Genomic DNA, 24061 nt, shown 5'->3' on the forward strand with positions numbered 1-24061 from the left:
TATAGTGTGTGGTCTTATATTTACGTCTCTAATCCATTTTGAGTTTATTTTTGTGTATGGTGTTAGGGATTGTTCTAATTTCATTCTTTTACATGTAGCTGTCCAGTTTTCCCAGCACCACTAATTGAAGAGACTGTCTCTTCTCCATTGTATATCCTTGCCTCCTTTGTCATAGATTAGTTGACCATAGGTGCGTGGGTTTATCTCTGGGCTTTCTATCTTGTTCCATTGATCTATGTTTCTGTTTTTGTGCCAGTACCATATTGTCTTTATTACTGTAGCTTTGTAGTATAATCTGAAGTCAGGGAGCCTGATTCCTCCAGCTCCGTATTTTTCCCTCAAGACTGCTTTCGCTATTCGGGGTCTTTTATGTCTCCATACAAATTTTAAGATTTTTTGTTCTAGTTCTGTAAAAAATTGGTAATTTGGTAATTTGGTAATTTGATAGGGATTGCACTGAATCTGTAGATTGCTTTGGGTAGTATAGTCATTTTCACAATATTGATTCTTCCAATCCAAGAATATGTTATATCTCTCCATCTGTTGGTATCATCTTTAATTTCTTTCATCAGTGTCTTATAGTTTTCTGCATACAGGTCTTTTGTCTCCCTAGGTAGGTTTATTCCTAGGTATTTTATTCTTTTTGTTGCAATGGTAAATGGGAGTGTTTCCTTAATTTCTCTTTCAGGTTTTTCATCATCAGTGTATAGGAATGCAAGAGATTTCTGTGCATTAATTTTGTATCCTGCAACTTTACCAAATTCATTGATTAGCCCTAGTAGTTTTCTGGTGGCATCTTTAGGATTCTCTATGTATAGTATCATGTCATCTGCAAACAGTGACAGTTTTAATTCTTCTTTTCCAATTTGTATTCCTTTTATTTCTTTTTCTTCTCTGACTTCCAAAACTATGTTGAATAATAGTGGTGAGAGTCGGCATCCTTGTCTTGTTCCTGATCTTAGAGGAAATGCTTTCAGTTTTTCACCATTGAGAATGATGTTTGCTGTGGGTTTGTCATACATGGCTTTTATTATGTTGAGGTAGGTTCCCTCTATGCCCACTTTCTGGAGAGTTTTTATCATAAATGGGTGTTGAATTTTGCCAGAAGCTTTTTCTGCATCTATTGAGATGATCATATGGTTTTTCTTCTTCAATTTGTTAGTATGGTGTATCACATTGATTGATTTGTGTATACTGAAGAAGCCTTGCATCCCTGGGATAAATCCCACTTGATCATGGTGCATGACCCTTTTAATGTGTTGTTGGATTCTGTTTGCTAGTATTTTGTTGAGGATTTTTGCATCTATATTCATCAGTGATATTGGTCTGTAATTTTCTTTTTTTGGAGTATATTTGTCTGGTTTTGGTATCAGGGTGATGGTGGCCTCATACAATGAGTCTGGGAGTGTTCCTTCCTCTGCAGTTTTTTGGAAGAGCTCGAGAAGGATGGGTGTTAGCTCTTCTCTAAATGTTTGATAGAATTCACCTGTGAAGCCATCTGGTCCTGGACTTTTGTGTTTTGGAAGATTATTAATCACAGTTTCAATTTCATTAGTTGTGATTGGTCTGTTCATATTTTCTGTTTCTTCCTGGTTCCGTCTTGGAAGGTTATACCCTTCTAAGAATTTGTCCATTTCTTCCAGGTTGTCCATTTTATTGGCATAGAGTTGCTTGTAGTAGTCTCTTAGGAGGCTTTCTATTTCTGCGGTGCCTGTAGTAACTTCTCCTTTTTCATTTCTAATTTTATTGATTTGAGTCCTCTCCCTCTTTTTCTTGATGAGTCTGGCTAATGGTTTATCAATTTTGTTTATGTTCTCAAAGAACCAGCTTTTAGTTTTATTGATCTTTGCTATTGTTTTCTTTGTTTCTATTTCATTTATTTCTGCTCTGATCTTGATGATTTCTTTCCTTCTGCTAACTTTGGGTTCTGTTTGTTCTTCTTTCTCTAGTTCTTTTAGGTGTAAGTTTAGATTGTTTATTTGAGATTTTTCTTGTTTCTTGAGGTAGGCTTGTATAGCTATAAACTTCCCTCTTAGAATTGCTTTTGCTGCATCCCATTGGTTTTGGATCATCGTGTTTTCATTGTCATTTGTCTCTAGGTATTTTTTTATTTCCTCTTCGATTATTCAGTGATCTCTTGGTTATTTAGTAACGTATTGTTTAGCCTCCAACTGTTTGTGTTTTTACGTTTTTTTCCCTGTAATTGATTTCCAATCTCATAGCATTGTGGTCAGAAAAGATGCTTGATATGATTTCAATTTTCTTAAATTTACTGAGGCTTGATTTGTGACCCAAGACGTTATCTATCCTGGAGAATGTTCTGTGCACACTTGTAAAGAAAGTGTAATCTGCTGTTTTTGGATGGATTGTCCTAGAAATATCAATTAAATCTATCTGGTCTGTTGTGTCATTTAAAGCTTCTGTTTCCTTATTTATTTTCATTTTGGATGATCTGTCCATTGGTGTAAGTGAGGAGTTAAAGTCCCCCACTATTATTGTGTTACTGTCGATTTCCTCTTTTATAGCTGTTAGCAGTTGCCTTATGCATTCTGGTGTTCCTATCATGGGTGCATATATATTTATAATTGTTATATCTTCTTCTTGGATTGATCCCTGGATCATTATGTAGTGTCCTTCCTTGTCTCTTGTAACATTCTTTATTTTAAAGTCTATTTTATCTGATATGAGTATTGCTACTCCAGCTTTCTTTTGATTTCCATTTGCATGGAATATCTTTTTCCATCCCCTCACTTTCAGTCTGTATGTGTCCCTAGGTCTAAAGTGGGTCTCTTGTAGACAGCATATATATGGGTCTTGTTTTTGTATCCATTCAGCCAGTCTATGTCTTTTGGTTGGGGCATTTAATCCATTCACGTTTAAGGTAATTATCGATATGTATGTTCCTATGACCATTTTCTTAATTGTTTTGGGTTTGTTTTTGTAGGTCCTTTTCTTCTCTTGTGTTTCCCACTTAGAGAAGTTCCTTTAGCATTTGTTGTAGAGCTGGTTTGGTGGTGCTGAATTCTCTTAGCTTTTGCTTGTCTGTAAAGCTTTTGATTTCTCCATCAAATCTAAATGAGATCCTTGCCGGGTAGAGTAATCTTGGTTGTAGGTTCTTCCCTTTCATCACTTTAAGTATATCATGCCACTCCCTTCTGGCTTGCAGAGTTTCTGCTGAGAAATCAGCTGTTAACCTTATGGGAGTTCCCTTGTATGTTGTCGTTTTTCCCTTGCTGCTTTCAATAATTTTTCTTTGTCTTTAATTTTTGCCACTTTGATTACTATGTGTCTCGGCATGTTTCTCCTTGGGTTTATTCTGTATGGGACTCTCTGTACTTCCTGGACTTGGGTGGCTATTTCCTTTCCCATGTTAGGGAAGTTTTCGACTATAATCTCTTCAAATATTTTCTCTGGTCCTTTCTCTCTCTCTTCTCCTTCTGGGGCCCCTATAATGCGAATGTTGTTGCGTTTAATGTTGTCCCAGAGGTCTCTTAGGCTGTCTTCATTTCTTTTCATTCTTTTTTCTTTAGTCTGTTCCGCAGCAGTGAATTCCACCATTCTGTCTTCCAGGTCACGTATCCGTTCTTCTGCCTCAGTTATTCTGCTATTGATTCCTTCTAGTGTAGTTTTCATTTCAGTTATTGTATTGTTCATCTCTGTTTGTTTGTTGTTTAATTCTTCTAGGTCTTTGTTAAACATTTCTTTCATCTTCTCTATCTTTGCCTCCATTCTTTTTCCGAGGTCCTAGATCATCTTCACTATCATTATTCTTTATTCTTTTTCTGGAAGGTTACCTATCTCCACTTCATTTAGTTGTTTTTCTGGGGTTTTATCCTGTTCCTTCATCTGGTACACAGCCCTCTGCCCTTTCATCTTGTCTATCTTTCTGTGAATATGGTTTTTGTTCCACAGGCTGCAGGACTGTAGTTCTTCTTGCTTCTGCTGTCTGCCCTCCAGAAACAGTGTCTTTATTACTATGTATCTACCACTATGCCTAGCTCAGTGAGTAGCTTTTCAAAAATCATTTGCTGACTGCCTATGAGTCCCCTGCTGATCTCACCATTTGATTTTCCATCTCTGTGTGCGTAGGACACTATCATGTGCACACACTATAGAGAGTAGAAGACAGTATAGTATATTAAGGGTATTTATATTTATAGTATTTTATTTTTAAAATATTCTGAGACATTGTAACAATACCAAAAATCAAAAGAAAAAAAATCAATAGATATTCCACTTCCCTGCAAATCAACTTTTTATATCTTTGTTCCATTTCAGTTTTTTTAAATATATGCATCTACAATTTTGCATAGCCATAGTCACAGGTTGTATATAATTTTTTATTCTTCATGGAATGTATCTTAACTTGAAATATTTGAAGATGTGTTGTGTACTGCAGCCTGAACGTAAATATTTAAAAAGAAAATAGGTTAATAACTGTAGTTAATAGAGGTAGTTAAAAATTAAATTAAATTGATAGATTATATTAAAATATAAATAAATAAATAACAAACGTTGAGGTGAGTTACAATGTTTTTAAAGTTAATATAATATACAATAGAAAGTACTGGATTTTACTCCTACAAATAATAAACCCCCTAAAATAGAGATTTTAATATATATAAGCATGTTTCATTTGGGAAAAATGTACGTCATAGATAAGAAGAGAAATAGGTTTAAAAAATAGGTTAAAATATAAGGTATTGAATTTTGTATTAACAAACGTACACCAAACAAAGCAGCCTAAAAGACCAAATGGATTGTTCCAAATCTGAAGTCACTCAGAATTTTATCTACTCTACCTCAAAATAATGAAGGCCATATTTGACAAGCCTACAGGTAACATCATACTCGATGGTGAAAGGTTGAAAGTTTTTCCTCTAAGATCAGGAACAAGTCTCTCACCAGTCCTATTTAACAAAGTACTGGAAGTCCTTGACAGAGCAATCAGGCAAAAAAAGAGAAAAACCATCAGAATTGGGAAGGAAGAAGAGCTAAAATTGTCTCTATTTGTAGATGACATGATTTTATGTACTACAGAGTACCCTAAAGACTCCACCCAAATACTGCTGGCCCTAATCAACAAATTCAGTAAAGTTGCAAGATATAAAATTAACATACAAGTCAGTGGTGTTTCTATACACTAACAATGAATTATATGAAAAATAAATAAAAGTTTCACTTACAATAACATCAAAAACAATAAAATACTTAGGAATAAGCTTAACCAAGGATGTGAAAGATTGCTACACTGAAAACTATAAGACCTTGATAAAAATAACTGGAAAAGACACAAATAAATGGAAAGGTATCCCATGTTAATGAACTGGAAGAATGAATATTGTCAAAATGCCCATGTTTCCCAAAGCCATCTATAGATGCAACACAATCCCTATCAAAGTTCCAATGAAATTTTTTACAGAAGTATAAAAAATAATACTAAAATGTTTATGGGACCACAAATGATCCTAAATATTGAAAGTAATCCTAAGAAAGAACAAAGCAGAGAACATCTCCCTTCCTGATTTGGTATTGAAAATATGTGGAAATTCTTTTCTGATTTCTTTATTCTCTTCAAGGGAAGGAGAAATGGTAGTGCATGTTGGAAGCTGAGTAGTCAAGATGTGTGAAATAAATGTCTGGGAGAGTGGGTGAGTGAATTCACCAGCTTAAATGAGTAGAATAGATGGGATCCACTCAGGGCTCATATGGTTATAAATTTAAATTGAGACCAATTATTAGTTTGTTTATTTTTCTGTATCCATGGACAAAGAGTGAAGAGATAGCAGTATTGAACTCAGATTGGAGGTGTGTTAAGTTGAATTCTCAGACAGAGACAGAGGTAATAGAGTTAGGACAATAACAATTAAGTCATTAAATGTAAAGAAGGAAAAGAGTAGAATAAGAATATAAGGTATATGATAGGCTGTGGAAAGACCATTAGATAGGATGTGCCAGTGAGGCAAATTTTATTTGGAGTTTGGATATTATAATGAGTACAATGGAAAAATAGTAGGCAGCCATTGGAAAGTGTTGATGCTTTAAGATTTTGGAAGGTGTGAAATTACTGTAAAGAAAAAGATAAGGCCATGGTAGTGTTGGGAGAGGGGATTGAGGGTTCATAGGATATGGAAAGCCTAAAGATGTAAGAAGCTAGAGAATTCTAGGGGGGGAGGGAGGGGGAGGGAGAGAGAGAGAGAGAGAGAGAGAGAGAGAGGATATTATTGAGAAATGAAGGAGAATGTCAAAGATATACAGGAACAAGGTGTGGTACAGGTGATATAATCTAATGTAATTAGCTTCAAATGAAGATGATAGGGAGGAGAGAGTAACAGTGGTATGCAATTATTAATAAGGACTAGATAGCACAATCCTTGGAGTGAGATATAAAGTTGTTCTGCTATGTGATGTAGTGTCCCCATAGGACATCCAGCTTTCTGTTAGAGTGAGAAAGGGGACATTCAGACAAAACATTAGGATAGAGGCAACTTTGCTGAAGCTCTATTATGTGTTCCAGGGGTCATAGAGAAATAGTTTGGGTCATCAGGAGATATAATGAGAAAGAGTTTACAGAGATGAATGAAACATAAACTATGAGTACTGAATATTCTGTGATTACTGAGGTTAGCACAGATATAAGTCAGGATGAATTCATCCTGAAAGTCTCTTAGAAGAGGTCAATGATCCATTCTAATTATAAGCTCTTTCCTGGAACTGGTGTCTTAGACAGATTGTGATGGTAGTTTGCATAGTATGAGTAGAAAGAAAGGGGAATCCTGCCAAAATCTGCAGCGTTCTATGGGTTCCCTTTCTAAGCCTGCCAACAGCAATGTCAATGCCAAGCAATTAAAATATTTCTCAAAGGCGGGAAGTTATAATATAGTTGCTAAATTTATGTTTTTGTGTATATTTTGAAATATTTGGCTAAAGAGTTTCAAATAGTCTTCTGTTAAACAACAGGTTTCCTTTTAAGCATAATTTTATGTAAATGTTTTTAAATAATACTATGAAATACTTAAAATGATAAATATTCAGGTGTTTGCGTGTCCTATAATTCAATCTAGTGTTTCCTGGCAAGGAAAATGTAAAACAGTTTCTTTCCCATTTTCATTTATTCTTTATCTTCCTCATCATTGGAATCAGGTAGAAAAAAATAAATTACATATTGTCTAAAACTAAAAACCTAAAGCATTGCATATAATAAAACTTAAAAGACCTATACAGAACATATCATGTATATACTAGATCAGATGTTCTCAAAATGTAGTCCATCGACCACCTTAATAAGAACCATCTAGGGTGTTTATTTAACATATAGATGTTCTTATTCCTCAAAGCACCTCCTATATCATATTCTCAATGTATGGGATCCTAAAAGACTTATATATACACACACACACACATATATGGATATAAGGATATATATATATAGATAGATAGATATAGATACACACACGCATATACACATACACACAAGCATGCGCATGTATACACACTAAAATATGACAACCGTTCTAGTTTCAGAGAGAGTAGGATATGGAAGATGAAAAGACCACATATTTATGTTGCCAATCATCACAGACTACTGTTTTGACTAGGATCATATATAATAAGATTTTTTAATTCTTACTATATGCTCTGTAAGTAGTGTTTTAAATTGTGTTCCCATCAAGAAGAAAATCCTAAACCCAGAGGCAAAAATTTGAGTACAAATAGTTCATTTTAATGATGAAGGAAATGTTACTCAGGGAGAAAAAAGTGGTGATTTTGTACCGAGTCAACTATGTTTCCCACAATTACCTTCCTTGTATGGTTTCAGGTTAAAGTTGGCTTCAAGGTAAATGTGCACACGATTGGGAAGGCAGCCATGAAGCAGCAGCTATCATGCTGAGGAGGTCAGAGGAGAACGCCAGGGATTTGTGTTGCTCAACCAAGTTTCATTGGGTTTCTATTGGGTTGCCTTGGTAGTGAGCGGAAGCAGCCAGGTTTGCACCTCCCCCTGATCCCATGATATTCCCTCTCTAGCCTTTCAGAGTCTTGAACAGGCACATATACATTTCTGTGGCAAACACCTCAAGCTTTTTCTATGAATCACCTGTGCCAATAAGGTCAGAAACAGTGTGAGACAAACGTGGGTTCCGGTCTATATTCGTGGATTCCACTCTGTCTCTCTTTCCCTCTCATCACATCAAACTTCTTTTCCTGACTTCCAGGACTGCTGATGTAGCACAACTTCAGGCCCCCAATTAATGCACAGGCAATGACCTTCCATATTTTGCTCTCCAAGCTCTCATAACTTTGTAAATTCTAATCTCTATAATAAGTCCTTGATTTCATTTCACTCACAGGGAGCCTACCTTCTTAATAAAACCGTAATTCAAGAGACAGGGAAGGGAAGAAAATCAGTCAAGAAGGAATGATCAAACACATTGCTATTATGGTTGACCAGAGCTCAATCCCACTGGAGACTCTGGGAGCCAATACAAAACATATTTTAGAGTTATTCCACTCTAGTAGAGAAGGAGCTGAAATGTTTAGCCACCTACTTCTGTCAATCACAGGTTAACATCAGCTCTCAAGGAGTAATTCTCCAGGTCTTCTAATCTGCTCACATCTATGAACAAAGCAGGTTCAGGTGGCCAGATAAAGCCCTCCAGCAAAGAGACACTACTGCTGGAAGATGGAGGTCGGATGACCTGAACAGAATAGTGGTGGCCAAAAAGATATGTGGGTTACTGTAAGAATCATTTATGAGAACTTTATAAGAATTAGCTCTTTTATCCTCACAGCAACTCTACAAGGTATTCAGTATTGTTTATATTTGTCTTCTGCATTAACAAAAAGAGGTTTGGACAGCTTAGGCAAATTTCCCAGAAGTCACAGAGGTGATAAAGGAAGGAGTTAGGATTTAAACCCAGGTACAAATGATTTCAAAGTCTGTATTATTAACCACTATGAGAGCTGCCAATCTAATTTCTAATAAGAAATTTTAGCCAGTTTGTCAAATGCATGATTAATATTTTAAAAAATTAATTGCATCTTTATGCTATCAGAAAACAATAGCAAGATGAAATTAAATAAATCACATTTTTAAAATGATGAGAAATACAATATGCTTAAGAGAAAATTATCAAAAGGAATATAAGACCTCTGCAACAAAAAATATGGCATGCGAAGAGAAATGAAAGATCTAAATAAAGTTAGTAATGTTGTTAACATGGCAATTCTTCACAAATTGATCTATAGATTCAATTTAATCCAAATCAAATCCCAGCAGGCTTCTCTGTAGAAACTTACAAGGTGAGTCTAAAATTTATATGGATATACAAGTGTTCTGGAAAAGCCAAAACAATGAAAAGAAGAACAAAATTTGCAACTTGCACCTGATTTTAATACTCTGATTAAAACTTCCAACAAACAAAAGTCCAGGGCCAGATGGATTCACAGGTGAATTCTATCAAACATTTAGGGAAGAGTTAACACCTATCCTGAAACTCTTGCAAAAAATTGCAGAGGAAGTAATACTCCCAAGCTCATTCTGTGAGGCCACCATCACCCTGATACCAAAACAAGACAAAGATATCACACACACAAAAACAAAATTACAGGCCAGTATCACTGATGAACATAGATGCAAAAATCCTCAACAAAATATTAGTAAACTGAATCCAACAAAACATAAAAAGGATCATACAAAATGATTAAGTGGGATTTATCCCAGGGATGCAAACATTGTTTAACATATGCAAATCAATCAATGTGATACACCACCTTCATAAACTGAAGAATAAAAAAGCATACAATCATCTCAATAGATACAGAAAAATCTTTTGACAAAATTCAATACCCATTTATGAGAAAAACTCTCCAGAAAGTGGGCATAGAGGGAACCAACCTCAATATAATAAAGGCCATATTTGGCAAACTCACAGCTAACATCATTCTCAACAGGGAAAAGCAGGAACAAGACAAGGATGTCCACTCTTGCCACTTTTGTTCAACATAGTTTTGGAAGTTCTAGCCATGGTAATCAGAGAAGAAAAAGAAATAAAATGAACCCAAACTGGAAAAGAAGAAGTAAAACTGTCACTCTTTGCAGAAGACATGATACTACTATACATAGAAAATCCTAAAGAAGCTACCAGAAAACTACTAGAGCTCATCAGTGAATTTGGTAAAGCTGCAGGATACAAAATTAATACACAGAAATCACTTGCATTCCTGTACATTATCAACAAAACATCAGAAGGAAAAATTAAGGAAACAACACCATTTACCATCACATCAAAAAGAATAAAACACCTAGGAATAAACATACCTCAGGAGACAAAAGACCTGTACTAAGAAAACAATAAGATGCTGATAAAAGAAATCGAAGATGACACAAACAGATGGAAAGATATACCATGTCCTTGGATTGGAAGAATCAATATTGTCAAAATGATATACTACCCAAAACAATCTACAGATTCAATGCAATCCTTATCAAATTGTCAATGACATTTTTCACAGAACTAGAACAAAAAATTTCACAATTTGTATGGAAACACAAAAGACCCCAAATAGCCAAAGCAATTTTGAGAAAGAAAAATGGAGCTGGAGGAATCAGGCTCCCTGACCTCAGACTATACTACAAAGCTACAGTTATCAAAACAATACAGTACTGGCACAAAAACAGAAATATAGATCAATGGAACAGGGTAGAAAGTACAGAGATAAACTCACACATCTATGGTCAACTAATCTATGACAAAGGAGACAAGTATATACAATGGAGAAAAGACAGTCCCTTCAACAAGTGGTTCTGGGAAAACAGCTACATATAAAAGAATGAAATTAGAACACTCCCTAACACCATACACAAAAATAAACTCAAAATGGATTATAAACTTAAATGTCAGGACAGATACTATAAAACTCTTAGAGGAAAACATAGGCAGAACACTCTCTGACATAAATTGCAGGAATATCTTTTTTGCCCCACCTCCTAGAGTAATGAAAATAAAACAAAAATAAACTAATGGGACCTAATTAAACTTAGAAGCTTTTACATAGCAAAGTAAACCATAAACAAAACAAAAAGACACCCCATAGAATGGGAGAAAATATTTGCAAACAGTGCAACTGACAAGGGATTAATCTCTAAAATATACAAACTGCTCATGTAGCTCAATATCAAGAAAACAAACAGCCCAATCAAAAAATAGGTGGAAGATCTATATAGGCATTTCTCCAAAGAAGACATACGTATGGCCAAAAAGCACATGAAAAGATGCTCAACATCATTAAATTATTAGAGAAATACAAATCAAAACTACAGTGAGGTATCACTCCACACCAGCCAGAATGGCCATCATCAAAAAATCTACAAACAGTAAATGCTGGAGAGGGTGTGGAAAAAAGGGAACCCTCCTACACCGTTAATGGGAATGTAAACTGGTACAACCTTTATGAAGAACAGTATGGAGGTTCCTTAAAAAACTAAATATAGAACTACCATATGATCCAGCAATCCCACTCCTGGGCATCTATCTGCAGAAAACCATAAGATACATGTACCCCAGTGTTCATTTCAGTCCTATTTACAATAGCCAAGACATGGAAGTGACCTAAATGTCCATTGACAGAGGAATGGATAAAGAAGATGTGGTACATATATACAATGGAATTCTACTCTGCCATAAAAAGAATGAAATAATTCTATTTGCAGCAAAATGGATGGGCCTAGAGATTATCATACTAAGTGAAGTAAGTCAGACAGAGAAAGACAAATATCATATGATATTACTCATATGTGAAATGTAATAAAAAATGATATGGATGAGCTTTTTTACAACACAGAAACCGACTCAGAGGTCTCGAAATCCAACTTATGGTTACTAAGCGGGAAACGTGGGAGGAAGTGATTAATTGGGAGATTGGGATTAACATATACACACTATTATATATAAGATGGATAACTAATAAGAACCTACTATATAGCACAGGGAACGCTACTCAATATTTTGTAATAACCTATATGGGAAAAGAATCTGAAAAAGAAAGGATATTTTTATGTGTATGACTGATTCACTTTGCACTACACCTGAAACTAACACAACAATGTAAATCAACTCTACTCCAATAAAAAATTTAAAAAAAAACTAAAGAAGATTCGTAGAATATACCCTCTTGGTTATGGTGTGTTAATACTTTAATAAGCTTTGGCATAATACTTTCTAATATCTCATCTTTAAAGTGTTTCAGGTGTCACAAAAACATGCATTACTTTTTCAATTTGAAAACACCAAGTAAAATATGTTTTTAAAGAAAAAAAAAACTTAGTAAAGAGGTATAAAAATCAAGAAAGTTTGGTAATGGCATAATGATAGACCTATAGGTCTACAGAAGAGTAGAGACTCCAAAAATAGACCCACACACACAGTCAAATAAGTTCCAACAAAGGCACCATGGAACTTAATGGAGTAAAGAAAGTCTTTTTCACATATGGTGCTGAAACAACTATATATCCATATTAAAGAAAAATGACCATCAACTCTTCACTCATACTATCTGAAAAAATATACTTGAAATTGATCACAGTCCTAAGTATAAAAACTAAAACTATAAAACCTCTAGAAGAAAAGAAAAAAGAAAAAAATCTTTGTGACCATGGCAAAAGCAAAGATATTTTAGATGGGACACAAACATAGAAAGCATGAACTAAAAAGAAAAGAATGTGTAAGTTGGATCTTTTTTTAAATTTAAAAAAAATATTCTTTCAAAATCACTGTGGGAAAATAAGACAGTAGAGTCTAGGAACACAAATTCACAAAAAAATTATTTGAAAAGTGTCTTTTATAGGAATATCTATATCCATATATAACTTTTACCACTCAATGACAGAAAACCAACCAAATTAAAAATGTCCAATATATGTGAACACTTTTCAACGGAAGTATATGAATGAATTCTTGGCACATAAAAAAGTTATACCAAATTAGTAGTTATCAGGGAAATGGAAATCAAAACTCCTGACTGAAAATATCAACTCTTTATCAAAATGTGAAGCAATGGAACTAGCATATAGTTGGTGGAAATGTAAAATTATATCACTAGTTTCTTAAATATTTAAGATATATCTATCTTAAACTTGCCAAGAGAAATAAGAATATATGTATAAACAAAGACATGTATTAATACTCTTTGCAGCTTTATTCACAATAACCCTAAACTGTAAATAAGTCAAATATCTGAGAGGTGAAGAATAAAATCAACTTGATATATTTATACAATTGAAGACTGCTCAGCAATAAAGTAACAAAGTACTGATACAAACTGCAACATAGATGAACCTTAACATTATGATGCAGTGTGAAAAAAGCCAGATCCAAACAAATATATACTGTATGTTTCCACTTATAAATAAAAAACTTTAAAAATCAAAACTAATATATGGTGACAAAATAAAGACCAGTGCTTGCCTGGGGCTGAGGATGGAGGCACTATTGTGCTGCAGAGTGAAGTGAGGAATCTTTTGTGGGTGATGTAATTTTTCTATATCTTGATTATGATTGTAGTTCCATAAGTACACACAATTGTCAACTCATTATATTGGGCAATTTAAATAGATGCAGTTCATTATACACAATTTATATCAGAATCAAGTTGATTCAATACTCAGTCAGTGATACTCTTATTTTTAACCCCCCACCCCCACCCCCGCAAATAGTCTTCTAATAGCAAAGATCTTCTGGGACTACCTATTTTGAAATGATAACATATGGCATTACTTGGCTTCAACAAGGTCTGATCTATTCAGAATTAAGCTGAGTTATTTGGATTTTTTTTTTTTTTTGCTATTGAATTGTAGAAGTTCCTTTTATATTTTGGATATTAACCCCTTAACAGATATACAGTTTGCAAGTATTTTCTCCCATTTTGCAAGTTGCCTTTTGACTCTGTTCTTTTGTATTTTTTTGCTGTACAGAAGCTTTTTAGATTGATCTAATTCCACGTGTCTTTCTTTGTTTCTATTGTTTGTGCTTTTGGTGTTATGTTCAAGAAATCACTGACAAGACCACTGTCATGAAGCTGTTCCCCTATGTTTTCTTCTAGGAGTTTTACAGTTTCAGGTGTCACATTTAAGTCTTTAATCCATTTTAGGTTGAACTTTGTATACGATATAAGAGTTAGATTTCATTATTTTACGTGTTCTTTTACATGCTGATAACAAGTTTTCCCAACACTATTCCTTGAAGAGACTATTCTTTCCCCATCGTGTATTCTTGGAACCCTGATTCATATGTCAGTTTTTACGCTGGTACTATGTTGTTTTCATTACCATAGCTTTGTAATATATTTTGAATCAGAAAGTGTGATGCTTCAAAACCACAAAAAGTTATCACCTCACACCTGTTAGGATGACTATTATTAAAAAAAAAAATGTGTTGGCAAGGATATGAAGAAATTGGGACTCCCGTATACTGTTCATGGAAATGTAAAATGGTGCAGCCACTATGGAGGACAGTATGAAGTTTCAGAGAAAATTAAAAAATAAAACTACCATCAATCTCACTTCTTAGGAACATATCCAAAAGAATGAAAATCCAGAGATAGCTGTATTCCCGTGTTCATTGCAGCATTACTCAACGTAGCTAAGATATGGAAACAAACTAAATGTCCACTGATGGATGAGTGGATAAAGAAAATGTGGTATATACATACAATGAAATATTATACAGCCTTAAAAAGAAGAAAATTCTGCTTATGTGACAACATAGATGAACCTGGAAGACATTATGCTAACTGAAAGAAGCCAGTCACACAAGGAAAAATGCTATATGAACCCATTTATATAAAGTATATAAAGTAGTAAAACTCATAGAAGCAGAGATAGAAAGATGGTTTCCAGGGTCTAGAGAAAGGGGGAAATGGCGCTTTGCTGTCAACTTGTATACAGTTTCAGTTATGCAAGATGAATAAGTTTTAGAGATCTATTGTACAACATTGTCTCTCTAGTAAACAATACTGTACTTGTGCACTTAAAAGTTTGTAAATAGGTAGATCTCATGTTAAATGTCCTTATTATAAAATCAATCAATCAATCTCTTGAATAACTGTTTTAAAAAAAACAATTATACCTCATGTTGATAGTAAAAAGTAATAGCCAGGTCTAATTATTTACTGTATCACACACACACACACAAAAAGAGAGAGAGAAAGGAAACAAACAAAAATCTCTCCAGCACCTGCTTAAATAATAGCCTGACAATAAAAAAAGAAAAGGGTATTACATGTATATAGAGTGTTGCACCAAAATAACACAATTAAATTTGCTGCACTTTTAATTGATACCTATGTCATTATAATTATTCATACTAGGGTTATCAAAGTTAATAAATACTTGCTATTTGCCAAAGGCAATTTTTCACATTCTGCCTGGCAGTAACCTGTAGCTGTGCCAGAACAATTTTTGCAGCTTTAAAAGATCTGCTATAAAGAGCTGCTGAGCATGTCATTTCACTAATAATTGATTTTCTTCCTTTCATTTTTGCAACCCTTCAAGTAGAAGAAACACAGGCTAATAAATTCACAGCACCACAGGGAAAGATCTTTTCATATGTTCAGTTGTGATGCTGATATCCTATTGGGCTCTATCTAAATAACTGTGTGTACAATGTCTTATGTCTCTATGTAAACTAATACAAATTTTTTCCTCAGTATAAGAAAAACAATTATTGAATTTTATATTCTGCTTAGATGGTACTGATTACATTCTAAACTATTCAGCACATTTAAGGCAATAATTTCTGAATGTTCTCTTAGCTTCTTGAAAGAGTTTAAATTATAGAATTATGGATTTTAATTCATTGCTTCATCTTTTATTTTTGTGTTTGCCACTCTGCTCTGTCACATCACAACTACAGATAGTAGTAAAGAACAGAAATAATTATGTGAGATTACAGATTTTTATCTACATGTATATGTAAAATTTACATGCAATTATTAAACATTTACTTTTTACAGGGTATGGAGTTCAATTTAAAGAGAGTTAAGGCATAGTTTCTTCTCCAAGATGGTCTTATAATCTATTACAGCATGTTAGTTTGTTCAGATTCTTTGATGAGGAGAAATCAAGGCAGAATTATATGTGCAAGAGATTTATTGGATGAGGGAATGCTTTGGGGGAGGGTAAAGAGGAGAATGCATGAAAAGGCATAGAGAGCCTTCAGACCAGCATATAATTCTGACATTTCTGAAGAAGTGGGGGAAGGAAAGAAGATTGGGTAAGGAAGAGTCTTAGATTTCAGCACAGTTCTAAGAAAATTTGATTAGGCAAATAGAGAGACATGTGTCAGAGTTGCCTGTCAGACAAATCCCATATCTTGCAGGAATGGTCCAGAATTACTATCTCTACCACAGTAAGCCACCGAAGAACAGCCCACAGGAAGAATGTTCCTGGCACAAATGCCATCCTAAATTTACATGAAAGCTGCTGGAGCTATCAGCCAACAACACACCTTCCAGTAGACCTAAGCAGTGCATTTCATGACCACATGTCACCACTTGCACCACAAAGATCATCTTCACCATGCAGTCAGCAAACAGCTTCTATATAATTCCTATTGGGCTCTTTTTCTAAGGGGAAAACTTAGAAAAGGGTGGGCAAAGAGTAATGGGACAAATGTAGTTTCCATCACTACAGCTGGTCTTGGGCTACAACTGGTACTCATTCTCTCCAGTCAATGGATTCTAGATCAGAAAATGGGCAAAGGATCATAACTTTGTACTGGGGCTACCGCCCTCTAAGTCTTCTGCTTTATCATTCTTCTCTTTTTCTGGTTGTAGATTGTATTAGTCAGTGTTCTCCATAGAAACAGACTTACAGGAGTTGATAGATAGATAGATAGATAGATAGATAGATAGATAGATAGATAGATGATAGATTTATTATAGAAATTGGCTCATGTGGTTCTGGAGGTGATACATCTCATGATCTATCATCTGCCAGCTGGAGAACCAGGAAGGTAGGTGGTATAATTTAGTCCAATTCCAAAGGTCTGGGAACAACGGGACAGATTATGTAAGTCCTTATCTGAGTCCAAAAGCCTGAGAACCAGAGGCACCAATAACTAAGGGTAGGAGAAGATGGATGTCTCAGCTCAAGCAGTGAGATGGCAAATTTACCCTTCCTCTACATTTTTGTTCTATTCAAGCCCTCAACAAGTTAGATTATGGCCACCCACACTGAAGAAGGTCATCTGCCTTACTCATCAACTCAAACGCTAATCTATTCCGGAAACACTCAGAAATGCAGTTTTACCAACTATCTGGGTACTCCTTAGCCCAGCAATTTGACATAAAATAAACAATCACACAGATGCGAAGTAGGACCTTTGTTGGCTGCTCATCTATTTTGCCTCTAGGGAGATCATGCTCTATTAATCATTTCCACAATTCCCTGCAGATCAAGCTCCCTTAGCTTCCTCTTTAACATTGCTAATAATGGAGGTCTTCAGACTTCTGGCTGTTAGGCACTGTTAGGTGACCTCAATTACATGGGGTCCCACAATTTTATTAGATATTAAGGAGCCCAACTGTGTGGCACCTCTCCTGTTGTCAGCACTTGCCTACAATGGAGAGTTATCACTGAACATTTTTGTGATGTTGATTCCCCTCTCAGCAGAGTACTGCCAGTGCTTTTGGTGAAGGGTGTGTTCTCTGGGCCCTTCCATGGTACATAATACTCTGATGGGTCTTCTGTTCTCAGACAACATACTCATTCCAGTGTGACCACTTCACCCTCTTTATTTAGTCTTTTGAGGGTCTGCCAGGGCAATTTAGACATTACTTCACTCATTATTTTCCAGTTCTCCAGGCTTCTAAGAGTCACTCAAGGAGCAATTTTGCTTTAGTGCTCAGCACAACCTTGTTAGATAGGTATATCAATATCCATATCCTGTTTACAGTCGTGGAAACCTAGGCTTTAAGAGATAAGCAACTGGCCTAACAGCATGCAGTTAATTTGTAGTCAGAAGTAAATGCAGACCTGTCTAGCTCCAAAATCCATGTTAAAAAATAAATAAATAAAAGAGTAATCGGACTCCACTTTGTGTCTTTTTGCTAGGATGTTTAAATTCTGTATCTTGAGAAATGCACAAAAGTCAATGGATTCTGGTTTGTTCTGACCCACTTGGTCAGACACCCTTAAAATCCAATCCTAGAGTATTCTTTTGGCTATGTCACAACATGCAAATTAATTCCTTCAGCTTCTTTATTGTATAATGCACTTCTTCCCTTATTAGGCCCAGCATGTCCCTGGCCAGGTTATGCTGAAATTTAACCCAAGTCATCAGCCTGGTCACAGGAGAGGAGATTTGAGTAGCTTCTGAGGGGAAAACCTGCTACTCTGCAGTGGCAAGACTTCTGCAGCACCTTCCAGCAGAGTAGTGCTAGCTTGTGCTAGGGAAGGGTGGCTAGCCTCTCTAACCTCTGAGATTTGAAGGAGATCTGCTGAGCTAAGGTCTTCAGAGATTCCACCAGATATCCCCATTCACGTTTCAGGGTCACAGTTTTCCCAGTTAGGGTTCTGGACTGATAATAAAAGATCTACCTTGGCTGGGCATTTTTACATCTCTAAAGCTCTGGAACTCTGTTAGGTTAGCTTCTGTTCAGCTGTTCTGGCTTTTCCAGTTCAGGAGATAAAGATCTCTTTAAGCTGTCAAAGAACCTCTTTGCTCTCACATTTAGGACTTAACTGCTTGTTAATAACCTCAGTCTCTCATTAATACCACTTAGCAGTAATCAGCCAACTCTGCTGGCTTTGTATGCATTGTTCCCCCTCATATATTTCAAATCCTAGAATCATCAAATGTACTAGGGATGTTTCCTCAGGTCACCAGCAGTGATAACAATTGGGCTGTCAACCTGTGCTTTATTATATGATTCAGGATGGTGCCTTCTGGGAGGTGGTGAGGGAGTCAGCCTCCAAACCCATTTTTGTTGCCCATTTTCCTATGATATTTCTGGCTCCACTTGTTTTACTTTCGGTCCTCTGAAAAGCAGGTGACAAGACTATACATGCGAAAAGTGTACTGGGAGAAAGGCCTATGAAGAGTAAAGGGGAGCAAGTATGAGAAGGAGGGAAAGCTTTCACACCACTCTGCAGTGCTGCCGGCTGTGACACAGAGCAGGTGAAGGAGGATTGTTTAGGAAGAATCCCAGGCTGTAGCTCAGTTCTAAGGAGATTTTGAAGAGGGAGGAGTGTACTTCTCAAGCCATGCTTTCCCTGCAGAACCATTCCTCATCCTGCAGGAATGGACCTCTATTATTACTCATGCTATGCTCAGTCAACGTTTGGGAGCAGAATGTGGGAAGCATAGTTTTGGCTTGAATGCGGTGTAAATCTAGGAGGGCAGCAGCTGGAGCTATTCTCTTCACAATAGAAGAGTGATGTGTTTTCATGATGTCCACATAGAGGAAGTAATTTATATAAACAAATACCCAAATACAGTGTAAAGTGATAAGAACCCTAAGTGAGATATGGATGAAATGAACTAGCGGTTTAGAAAAGTAGAAATTATTTGATGGAAGGGGAATAGACAGGGAGTACTGGTCTGGAAGGAGATAATGTCTATAGAATATTTCAGGAGGTAGGTGGCATTGGTAATTGAGATTTAAAGAATGTGAAAGAGGAATGGGGTTGGATTTTGAGGCACAGAGTAAAAGCGCATTCCATTCAGAGGGAACAGTCAAAGCAAAACATTAGCTTCTTTGGGAAATGGCCAGCAATATGATTTGAACTGTGTGAAATGGAATTATGGATACACATGGAAAGATTGTTATGAGTCGAATTTGTCATCTGTTCTCCATTCTGGGCTCTGAAATCACTTCTTACAGAACTCAGTCATGTTAATTTGTGAGGTTGGTTGGTTCTTCTAACTACTGTGAACTCAAGATAAGAAATTTGATTATGATTTTTAAACTCTTGTACCTAAGACCAAGCTAACAATGAATAATGTTCAATGAATCCGTGCTGAGTTAACAACTGATTGCATACTAATAGAGATAAATAACTTTGGATATCAGGCTCACAAATTTGTCATTTTTGTTGCTGTTGCTACTACTTTTATTTTTTTCCTCTTGTGAGTCAGGTCAATAGTGAATCAAACATTTAAATGAGGAATACTTTAAATAAATCTTCATAATAGTTTGTGTTTCTAATAACAAACTCAAACAGCAATGACTCATTTTAATTTTAGTTTATTTTACTTCCTCCCATTACTGTGCTAATGCCTTTTTTTAAATTACTATCTAGCTACCTCTTAATATTTGATTTAAAAGGTATTACTCTTTTTCTGATTATAAATGTAATATATATAATAAAATTAAATCACCATAATACCACAACTGAGAAGTGATTACAGTCAATATTTTCATACAGTGTATTTTAATACTTTATTTAAATACTTCTTAATTTCTATTTAATGGAATTTAATTGGCTCAAGAGCCGCTTTCACTATATTTTAAAAATACGGTGTAAGAGGGGAGGTACAGGAGGGTTTCAACCATTTTGAAAATAATCTAATATCAATTATTGCTTTGCCCCAAATAACCAGTATGGTTCCTCCCTTTTTATAAAGAGAGATAAATTTTTATATTTTCTTTATTCATATTTGTTACCGAAGCTTGGAAACAAATATGATGCCCAAATTATAGCATCTTTTTCTAATCCTTACTCTTGATTTTTCAAATTTCATTAACTTTATTATAAAATCTTTATTCTTTTACAAAAGGTTTGAATGCATACTTTAAAGGATCTCACCTGGATTTTTAATGTTCTCACCATTTGTCTGCCCAGGGCTCTGCCTAAAACAGACCTGTGATAATATCCAGAGGGATAAAACAGAGACTCAGGAAGTATTCATAATTTTAAAATATTTAGCTATTTTATTTTATTACTCATAATACATATTATTAAATGCTTCTGTTTTCAGGATTATTTTCAACATAAAGGGACTCAGCCACAAAAGCATACAGTCTCAATGGTTAAAGGTTTATAATAAATAGAAGCACTGAATCATCTCTGCCTCTGTATGGAATTTGATCTGCTTGTTAATATTTAGTAAGTCTTCAAATCTACCATTAAAGCAATATCATTTAAATTGAGGACTTCAAGAGGCTCTTGGCTTTTTGTGGTTAGTCCATTGAGAGGAAACATAATTAACATAACTGTGGAGCATAATTTCCTAAAGTACTATTAAAAGAGTACAAGGCATTTGAGCTTATAAAGTCACATCTGTTTGTGTCAGAAGGCTCATCATCTAGTCCAATAAATGGAATAAAGACTGATATTTGAGAAGTTTTTTCAAAGCTAAAAATTAGAACATTAGAGAATATTGAGTTTTAGAATTAAGAGAAATCTTGGAAATATTCTAGTATTTGATGGCAAATGAATTTTTCTCAAGTAGCAAATCTACTTTATTCTTAGAGGTCACATGAAGTTGTCTCTTAAGAACAATTTTAATGTTGATACTGGTTCCAGTGGTGGAAAAACTGGATAGTTAGTTGTCCTTTGGTATCTGTGGGGGATACCAAAATCTGCAGATATTCAAGTACCCTATATATTCAGCCAACTCTCCATACCCATGGGTTCTAACTATACTATGAATAACAAAAAACATACATTTTGACTGTACTATGGATAGCAAAACCATACATGTAGGAAATAGACTGGCGTGTCACCAGCAGGGTATTTGACAATTTTAATTTAATTCCTTCTAAAATTTTAAGTAGGGAGAAATTGATTTTCCAATATTATGTAGTAATATAGTGGATCCTAAGATAGAATTTTGGTCTCCCAGTTCCTAGATTAATGCTTTTTCTGCTGTCCCATGTTTTCCCCTGAGAAAGTGCTATCAAATGGTAGATAAACTAACTGCCTAAAACAGCTGTATGTAATGAGAGTATAAGTTTTAACTATAATCTAAATTATTAAGTATCAAAAGCTGAGTCTTTCATAAGGCACCCATAGAACTTAATTTTTGAATAAATTAACGATGGCATAATTAAATATTATAGTATTACATTTTTGATGTTTTTGAACAAAACTGTGATACATCTGAAATAACTGCTAGTTAAAAAGCTTTAAAAAATTAAATTCATTGAAGACTAATTGTTGAGGTCAACTAACTATATATATCAGTGAATAATTAATAAATTGTTAAAATCTTTGCTTTCTACGAAACATATTTTAAACAAATCAAGATATTTTAGTTATATCATTGTCTATAGAAGATACTAAAACACTTGTTATAATGTTTTTTAATGATTCACTTTAACACTAAAAATTTTGACACATTTTTTGTTGATTTTATTTCAAAATATTGCTTGTAACAATTAAAGTGGTGTCGTGGTGGTTATGTAATTGTTATACATAGAAATTATTAGAGAAACCAATGTTCCTTGGGTACTTTGAAGGCAATGTATCCAAGGAGTCAGCAAACTCTCTTCCTTTAGTTCTTATATATTTACTGTAACATAAACACATTATATGGGAATTAGTGTCACTCACAAGTCAGTAAACATTGATCTCCTTAAGGGCAGAGGTCACATCTTTGTCAAAATTCACGGCTCATAAGATCAATTACTGATTGGTGATTGAATGAGAGATAAAGAGATAAGAAAATTAAATCAGAAAAATAATTACATCAGGGGGGTTAGCCATAAACCAGTATAATTTAAGACAGGAGTTAGAAAAATGATGAAGGAACTTTCTTAGTTTACTCGTCATTATCTTGATCCTGTTTTTGTTTTCTATACAACTTCCTCCACATATTTTGTCCCATAGCTCACTCATATCCTGTTCATATTTTTCAATTACATTGTTCTCTGTGTTGCATAGTTTGGATTTTGAATATTTTGGATTGTTTCTCAATTCTATCTTCTGTAGTGTTAAACTGCTATTGATCTTATACATTATATTTTCCATTTCTAGAATTTTGATGAGGGTCTTTTTCATACCTTCCATTTCTTTTCTCACATCATGTTCACACTTTTCCCAACCTTCCCTACACCCCCTTCTCTCTTATACACACACACACACACACACACACTTTTTATTTCTTTGTCTACTACTTCCATAATCTATGTAAGTCTTGAATCTATTTCTATTTATTTTTCTCACCAATATTTTGATCTTTACATTGTTTGTTACTTTTTAAAAAAATTTATATTTGAGCTTTGTTCTTGGATACAGTTAAGTTAAATGAAAACTGATGCTTTTGAAGCTGGTTTTTAAATTTTGTTAGGTGGGGCCCAAACAGCCTTTAGACTGGGCAAATTTGGTTCTATTCCTGAGGATCCCTTTCTGATACCGTCCTAAGGACTCCACTCATTGCCCAGTGTATTAGGAGGAATTTGCACTCGGGTTGGGAGGCACATGGAATATCCCATACCCTTCTCTTTTTGAGCAACTTTGCCTGTTGTCCAATATAATCATATAATTTTTTTGTTGAGTTTTTAAAGATGAGAGCCAATTTCTTTTCTTGTCACTTCATAATAGCCAGAAATATGAACCCTTCCCATACATAGTTTAACTGAGAAAAAGCATTTGACTAATTTTCAAGTAAAGATGAAAAAAATAGACATATGCATTTTCTTCTGCTCCCTCCTAAAATGGTACCAGTAAAACAATAAAATGTTTATGAAAAAGCATACAAAACCATATGAAGGGAAGATAACAGTAGCAAAATTTTGGCAACTGGAAGGCAAATGATGATTGTTACCAAACTAGGAAACCAAAGAAAACTCATTTCTAAGCAGTCAGTGGAGAGAGCCAAGAAACAGCTCAACATGCAGTGTGAACTACCCGAGATGTGTGGGCATTAACAGTAATCAGGACTTCTAGAGATAAAAGTAAATGTTGAGCATTTTGAGTAAACCACAAACACACTGTACCAAGGGAATAAAGGCAAACTCATTAGGTTACATATTGTATGGTTACATTTATATGGTAGTCTGGAAAAAGCAAAATTGTCTTCAGACAATTATTTAGCAGAAGTAGCCAAGGAAAACGTGA

The sequence above is a fragment of the Balaenoptera ricei genome, chromosome 8 (genome assembly GCF_028023285.1).
Source record: "Balaenoptera ricei isolate mBalRic1 chromosome 8, mBalRic1.hap2, whole genome shotgun sequence".
Lineage (NCBI taxonomy): Eukaryota > Metazoa > Chordata > Mammalia > Artiodactyla > Balaenopteridae > Balaenoptera > Balaenoptera ricei.